The sequence below is a fragment of the Acartia tonsa genome, chromosome 4 (assembly GCF_053477335.1).
Source record: "Acartia tonsa isolate MP-2025a chromosome 4, ASM5347733v1, whole genome shotgun sequence".
Lineage (NCBI taxonomy): Eukaryota > Metazoa > Arthropoda > Copepoda > Calanoida > Acartiidae > Acartia > Acartia tonsa.
This window is the reverse complement of record NC_137263.1, coordinates 261,155-269,901: the sequence shown is the minus strand read 5'-3', so window position 1 is coordinate 269,901 and position 8,747 is coordinate 261,155. Positions and strand designations below refer to the sequence as shown.

Sequence of the window (8,747 nt, the reverse complement as noted above, 5' to 3'; positions counted from 1 at the left end):
TGTTAATGGAAACAATTTGTTTTACAAAATAATCAGTCTTTATTTTAAGTTTTTCAAAAACATATTTATAGGCTATAAGCAAACAAGAGCTGGATCTTTAAATCATTTCAATGGTGCGCCAAGTCGGAGTGCCTCGAATTTCAGCCAATCACAGCGCGGCATTTCGTAAAATGCTGTGCTCTAATTGGTGTACACTAAATTAATGTTATTATTATATATGATCATTTTTCCATTGTCTGATTTGTTGAATTTTGCTTTTAAGCTTAGTAGCCTTTTTCTAATTGTTCTAACATAATTTATTGTCCTTGATAATGATAATGATAATAAACAGCATACACAAGAGATAAAAAAAATATTTAAGAAAATTCTAGTTAGTTGTTAATATTTAGCCATTCAAGATGGCTATTGTTTATATACTAGTCATGTTTTTTGCTTTTGCAACAGGTAAAAGTCTTAACCTTTAATAGACCAAGGGGTTGGGTTGGGCTTCGGGGAGGGGGGGGGGGCTCAAAACCTCTTCTACCAATTTCTAAATATTTTTTTAAGATTTTTTAGTTATCAAAAAAATCAGGTAAAGTTTTACCTTCTTTAATACTTTATTTAGCAACCTTTGTCTTTGGGTACTTTATTTTACCCAAAAAAATTCTTATAATCTATTAAATTGTTTTTTTTGCAATTTTTAAAGAATGTAACAGAAAATTAAGTGTTTATTCCATTGTTATGATTGGAAACTATTTTAATTTTGTAAAAAAAGATCAGAATAGCAAATCAGTCATATCGTTAGTTTCAAAAACTAATTTAAGGCTTCAAAATATCAAAATTGGTGCCAAATATTGCTAAATTCCCTAATTTTCATACTGGGGGTTAAACGTGTGAAATGAAGGTATATGATAAATATTGAAATAGCTATACATTTTCATACGGCCAGGATATCGTTGTAAATCACTAATTATCCCTTTCCAAAACTTAGCTAGACCGTTTAATTTTATTGGGCAATTTGAGTTTTTTTAAAAATATTGGATTTCTCAAATAAAATAGCCTGTTCATATGATCACGGAACCTTTGCATATTTCTAGCAAAAGTTTTTTTTTGTTGGCTTTTGTCTGAAGCTTAACGTTAATAAATACACAAATTTTTAAAAGCAAAAAAGAAAGATAAATATACAAATTAAACTATAAGAAGCTACCCTGTAAAGGTCAGCTAGATAAAAACAGACGCAAACACGCACATTCAACATCAACATTTGTGCCGTGTTGTTATTTTTGTTTTTTTGGTCAGTAGCTTAAGATTAAGAAATATCTGAACTAGTATCCTATTAGTATTATATAGGTTATTTTTTTCTAAATACTTACTCTTCTTATATTTATTTAAGTCTCGTTGTGAAAGATCCCTCCCCTAATATATGATATGATATGTCATCGGTCAACTTTTGCTAAAAGAGGTGGGGGGGGGGGGGGAGTATAGGTCAAGTGAAAGTTAAATCCTAAAGGGTATTTATATTTCCATCCAAAGTTGCAAGTCAAATATGAATATGAAGGGGGGGGGGGGTTAAAATGTATATTGTCCTTGTTCACGTGACTAAGTTGACCCTTTTATCAGGTCATAAATGTTGTAAGTATGTATAGCGATTTAGTAAACATATATATTGGGGAATATTAACAAGGATTAAAACATCCATAAAAACTAGTACTGAAACTTTATGACAAACGGATACAGGAAGCAAATGCCTACATTACCAGAAATGAAAAAAGCTATCCGCTTTCTTATGGATGGACCAGCCCTAATTACAAAAAAGCTATTGTTCTGTAAGATTAAAAACGATTTCTGAAACTGTATAACAAACGGATAATAACACTTAAATAGTTTCAGAATAGTCGAAGGAATCAAATGCCTAAATTACCAAAAAAGCTATCCGTTTTTTACGGACGGACAAACTGACCCTAATTATAGAAAATTATTGTTCTGTATGAAGATCTCATATTTCTCATGTGAGTTCAGTTAAGTTGACCCTTCCAGTTTCCCTTCCTTAATCAGGTGACATAAATTTTTCCTCCCCGCCCCCCCCCCAAAAAAAAAATATTGTACAGCGATTAAGCGAAGATATGTTAATTTTATTTACCATAAAAACGAGTACTTAAGTCAAGTTTTTATTTCTATATATCAATGATTTCTTTGTATGTAGATTTCTAGAATGATTTCTATGTCTTTTTAATCAAAAAATTTAATCAACTTATATCGACAAATTACTGCTTTGTGAAAAAAAAACTATAGATATATTTTAAAAATTAAAATCCACGGAAAATGTCTATAATATGATGCGATGCTGGGGCCGGGGGTTAGCGAGATCTATTAGTACAGACACATAAAAGATAGACAGACAAAAAGAAAAAACTAAAAATTATTAAAGTGATTATTTAAATTTGGGTACTATCATTATATCATATCTTCATCTTAATTGCTATATAATTGGCCAAAAAGCCTTCATAAAAGACAGGAACTTAAATCTTTAGTTGTAACATATAAAATCAATACAATCAATCTTACCTAACTTCCAGCCAATTTGGTTGGTCTACATTAAATTACTGACTTTTATGAAAGCTATATTTATATCAAACTTAAGTTAACATTTCTTAAAATATTTTTGTAAAACTTTAAATTTCATTTGTGTTTATTTGTTTTCTTACCAATGAAAGTTTAAAAAATGAAAAACAATTTGAAATATTCATCCTCTTACAGATATTTAATGTACTAAAATTTCAACCACTTCCAACCCCCCCCCCCCCCACCATCCCCTCCCGTACCCCTTCATATATACCAGTGGTTACGATATTCTCCACCCCCATCTTGTATCAATGTATTAAATCCTGCTTTGTGAAAAAAAAACTATAGATATATTTTAAAAATTAAAATCCACAGAAAATGTCTATAATATGATGCGATGCTGGGGCCGGGGGTTAGCGAGATCTATTAGTACAGACACATAAAAGATAGACAGACAAAAAGAAAGAACTAAAATTATTAAAGTGATTATTTAAATTTGGTTACTATCATCATATCTTTGTATAATTGGCCAAAAAGCCTTCATAAAACTCCTAGGAAAGTACAGACGATATTTTTTCATCATTACTACTATCATCATTATAATTTTATATCCATGTTTATTTATACGGTCAATGAAGAAAGTTAGTTTTATAAGTTTGTTTCTGTCAAAAATCAAAATGTATTTCCGTGAGAAATGAAATCTTGTTGTTTCTCTCCCTCCCCCCACCCCTCCTTCTAACCATTACCACCAGGCTAAACCAATCAAATGAAATTCTCCCCTCTTTTATAAGTTTTTAACACCTGCCTTTGCATTTATATTTCTTACAGATTTTTCTTTCTCATAAATTTAAATGAATTCTATTTCAAATATTATTTTTTCAAGATTATATTAAATATTAAACACAATTTTACGGATATAGGATGTACAATTATAATTTCTACTATGAGTTATCCTAAAGGGTATTTATTTCCATCCAAAGTTGCAAGTCAAATATGAATATGAAGGGGGGGGGGTGAGGAAAATTTTTAAGGTTTAATTTATACTAGGACAATTCTAAGATGCTTAAATTAATAATGAAGAGCTATTAATTACTGACCCAACGGTTTGAAATAGATATTTATCGCATTGTGCCGTATATGTAATTTAGAAGCCATATTGGAATAGATATTTATCCTATCATATTATGGACAACTGACATTATTCTTTTATTTTAGTAATTATGGGAAAAGTGAAACAAATTTAAAATGCACGGAAAAATGTCTATAAAAAAAACTTAATTATGAAATAGCTTCGCTCCAAAAAAAATAAAATACTGAAGGGAAACAAATCTAAAATCTTAAATATATATGAACATAGCTTTGTAAGTATGTCTGTCCAGGCGATAAATTTAATTCAAAAAATAGATATTTATCACATCGTATTATAAGCGTATGACCGGAAAATAAAAACGATTTCTTTCAACTGAAGTCCAAAAAAACCGTATATAGTTATTCCGAATTTTACGATTTGTATTAATATAAATAGATTCAGATTTCAATTTGAGATCCTTTGGTAGAGATTAACAGACATCCTATTATTTTATTTTTTGGTTTTCAATGATAACTATGATATATAGACAGAACAGAAATGTACAATCGTTAGATTATTAAAACCAGTTTTTTTAGCCCTGAGGAGCCGTTTAACTATGAAAGAAATAGCTATCTGTCTTAAAGAACGAACGAATTAAAAAGTAAAAACTTTGTATATTTGTTTTACATAGAAAGAGTAGTTTTTATTGCAAATCAAATATATTTTTTTTGCATTTGTATGTTATCCGTGGACCGTGGGACATGAAATTTCGTTGTTTCTCTTAAATAAATTAATAACCCCTCGCCTCCCCCCTCCCCCAAGCCATGTTATACAGACTTAGTATTCCCAGCATCGAGGAGGACGAGGATGATTCAGGACCAGCAGAACAACAGGTCCAGGAGGAGACTGAGACTACAAGCCCAAGCAGTGATGATAATGTTCTTGGATCACCTATGTTCGTAGCTGTGTTCAAACAGAGAAAGCTGGCCTACCAACAAAAACAACAACAGGAACAAGCAAAGAAGAAAATTGATGAACTTGCACTCATGAGATCGCAACTGTATCAAGGACTAAGAAAATGGCGCGTTCAAAATGCCGTAACCCTGACAGACTATTATCAAAAATGGACAAACGTTAACGGAGCACAGAAGAGAGGTTCCAGATCAGCGACACTGGAGCTAATCCATGGAACAGTTGCCAACATGCTTGAAGAAGACCAGTACCCCGCACAAATCAGGGAGCTTTTAGCGAACCTTATCCTTCTGCCTGTAAGCAATTCGAGGGTGGAAAGAATATTTTCCACCTCAAATTGCTTTTCAGCGAAAGGAGGTATAACCTAAAGGGCCATCTGGTTAAGGAACTAATGTTCCTGGGGTTTAATGATTTGGTTCCCAAATCAAACCTCACGGATTTTTTAAGTTAAGCCATGATGAAGTTTGTTTTGAGATCAATCATTTTACAAAATATTGTATTTTTTGTATGAAAGAATAATAAAATGAAATAAACTTATTAATACAATTGAAAGTAACAGGATCATAATAATGTATTGTATTTGTATTTTCAATTTTGTTTGAACAATATGAAATAAACCTATTATTTATTAGAGCTAATTTGTTATTTAACAATCTCCGCTAACCCTCCCAACTCGAACTCTCATTGGTCTGTTTGTTTCGTGTCGTCCGACAGATTTTGCGCTCTCCTTGGTTAGGCTCGGAATTGGTAAAGTTAAAGCTAAGAAGATGTCTTTATTAATATTACTAAAGTAGTAAAGAGGAGGGAGGGGACTCGAGTATTATTATTATAAAGTCTCCTGTATTTATTTAAATGTATGATTTATGGGGATTAACCCTCGGAATATGGGAGGGGGGGGGGGGTGGTAAGTAACTGGTAACATGATATTACGGTCAGCCAAGGTGTTCGTACAGAAATGTTGTAAGAATTATTCTTTAGAAAATTCAAGCTATATTTTAAATTTGAGAACTTAAGTAACTGATATAGATATTATAAAAAAAAATTTTGTTTGGTATATTAGATAAATAAATAGCTATTTCTGATCATTGATACATCAAAGTCAAGCAATATTTTGAAAAATTAAGTATCACATATAGATATTACATATAAATAAATAGCTACTTCTGAATCTGATCATTGATGCATCATTGTAAACCACCCCCCCCCCCCCCCACGCCAGAATTCATTAACAATATATATGCACCTGTTTCTCTACTTTGTGTGACTCACGTATAAGATATTTTAAGAAATATGATTGGGGGGGGGGGGGGGGGGGTTACATCACATTTTAAAAAAATAATACATAATTAATAAATCTACAAAATCCTATTTCTTTATTTGAACTGACAAACACAACAGAACATAAAGTAACTGGAAAGATGATAGAAAAAAAATCTATTCACCAAACCTTATTATTCCAAGTCATAAAATCCTAGTGAGGCCATAAACCTTCTTCGTATGATAATATTTTTATGATTTTCTGACAATGTTTGACCGTAAAGATATGTGAACATATGTAGTATCTTACAAATACATCCCAAATCTAGCATAAGTTGACCCCTTCTATCCGTATGAAAATATTAACAAAGGTGTGAAGTCTCAATTTCCTGTCGTTTGAATATATTGGGAAATTTGTATATTGTTAGGGTTATTTTAGTATTTTGAAAATATTGAAAACAGTAACATTTCTCTACGAAATCACCCATCGTTTAAGATTTTGAGTATGTTTTGAAAAATACTATAAACTAAAACTATCATTGTAGCAAATAACAAAATCTAAGTCTGAATTTTGTATTGCAGAATAATAATTTTCATTCAGCATTATTCATAATATGATAAATTTCACACAAAAAAAACATACACCTCAATATGCAATTTAAATAGACTATTTTCAAGTCTTGATATCTTAAAAAACTTTGTGGTAGAAAATTTAAATTCTTTCAAATATATGCCATATAAATGTAGTTTAACCAATTAACCAGGAAAAAGTATGCAGTTCACTAAATTAAGTTCAAATGCATTTATTGGAACTACCCCTTTTAAATAAATAATTTCATTGATCAATAAGGAAATTAGAAATCCCCATTTCTTAATTGGAAGTCCTAGCAGAAAGTTATTAAAATCAATCAGAACAGATACAATTATGTTCTTTAGAATATAAACTCTTTGAATCTTTAGATATGAGTATATTTTTTACAATTCAGGTTCCGACTATTGTCAAGAGCCTACAGATGCCCTCTGTAAAGATGTTGTGGACAATGGAATTTATACAATCTACAACAGATGGCCTTGTAAGAGTTATAATTTTATAAATTAATTATAAAAGTTTTAAACTAACTTGCTAAGATATATTCAAATATACATATTATTATATAAAAGAGACAGGATGGCTTGATATTAGTTTGTCTGTGTGACTGTATGCCAGTGTTTACAACAATAATAAATAAACTACATGAGAAGCACTTAAGAAAGGATTGAGCATTTACTTTTTACTTTAGTATTAAAAAGAAAATTAAAAATGATTTTTGAAGGCCTGTTAGATGGGTGAAGGAACCTTCTCCAAAAGTAGTTATTAAACTTTCAATGAAAAATACAAAACTTTATTGTAAAGGAGAACCATATTGGTCAAGGGGTAGGAAAATGCTTACACTACTAACATAATTTGTGCCCTGACAAATTAAGATTTAGTTTTTGTCTAGATGCAAATCCAATAATCTTATCAAAATTGTTAATAGCCATGGCAGACATATTAATATTATTGACATGATTTTTTTTCAAATGCCATTATTATTGTTTTAATTTAATCAAATTTTAAATAGTGGCCATGGTTGACATTTTATCAACCTAACAATATTCTACTACTCACTTCAAGGGAGGGAACATTGGATTATAAATAAAACTAGTCCACAAAGTTTTGTAAAAATGCATTCTTATTCATTGGCTCAAAAAATTTTTGGTGCTTTGATTCAATTTAATGATCTTTGTCCTATTCCTCAAGATCCTTTAATAGTTAAACAAAATTTTGCCAGGGTCTTTATCATTTATAATCTAATATTTGAATGGCTAGATAATTTATAATTTTAATTAAAGGTGATTGTCAGAAAGGTTGGTGGTGTGAGGGTGGAAAACTTCAGACTGACATCTGCACACCATATAGTGATGGAAGAGAAAAATGTAACAATACTTTATTTAAACAAGTTTTAAGTAGAAAATTGTTTTTGTTAATATTTATCTATTAAACAAAGTAGAATGCCGTCTGTTTTAACATCTTTTCAACTGTCTTAAGCTTAAAATCTTGGTAACTGCTCATCTGATTTGGTTCTAATCTTAATAAACTTAATGTTCCTGCGGTGGTTTAGAAATATTTTCTTTAGAGAGGGGACACCCTAAAAATAGAAAAATGCTCTCCCCCTCCCCTCCGCTCCCCTAGGTAACAAAAATTAATAATAGTGGAGAACTTCCACCACAACATGGGGTGAAGCTCTCCATAGAAATATTACTCCCCACACCCCATGAAGAATTTTAACCAAAAATTTATTGGAACTAATTACAAAGGTTTACACATTACAATGTAGCACTAAGCATGTGAAAAAATTTGAAAAAAAGGATGAAAAGTGTCTCTGCCATTTGGGGAAGATAGCTGTCTGGATTATGGATCTGTTCTTATAATCAAGACCTAATTTATTGTATATCCAATTGATAGATAGATATAATATGATGTACTTTTTTATATACCTAGAGAAGAATGTGAAAGAGGGGGACTTAGATAGAGAGTATTAATGGGGGGGAGGGCGAAGAATATTTATTGAATGTTTCCTAATAATATAAGTTTTACATAATTATATTTAAACTCTTAAATACATGAAATTTTTTTAGCTTTTTTTGTTATAAAATATTATCAATAATTATTTGAATTTTTGAACATAAATGCTGCAATGTTGTTGCGGGGCTTACATTATTATCATTAAATCCTATTTTTCATTATTTTTATATCCTTTATCTACAACTTTTTAACCTCTATATGGAGCATTACCTGAGGGCGGAATAGCTAATATTCTGTAACCCTAAGCCTGTTTGTATAGTCCTATTCATTTCAAATATTGCATAATAAGTTCTGTATTAATAA

At 30.5% G+C, this 8,747-nt stretch overlaps 1 long non-coding RNA gene across 1 annotated transcript; it reads left to right on the top strand.

Moving 5' to 3' along the window:
* The first annotated feature begins 373 nt into the window (after nucleotides 1–373).
* LOC145315589 (uncharacterized) lies at nucleotides 374–7,873 on the top strand. Its single transcript, XR_013878085.1, has 3 exons — nucleotides 374–444; nucleotides 6,826–6,912; nucleotides 7,712–7,873. It is a non-coding gene; the product is annotated as an uncharacterized LOC145315589 (long non-coding RNA).
* The last annotated feature ends 874 nt before the right edge of the window (nucleotides 7,874–8,747 follow it).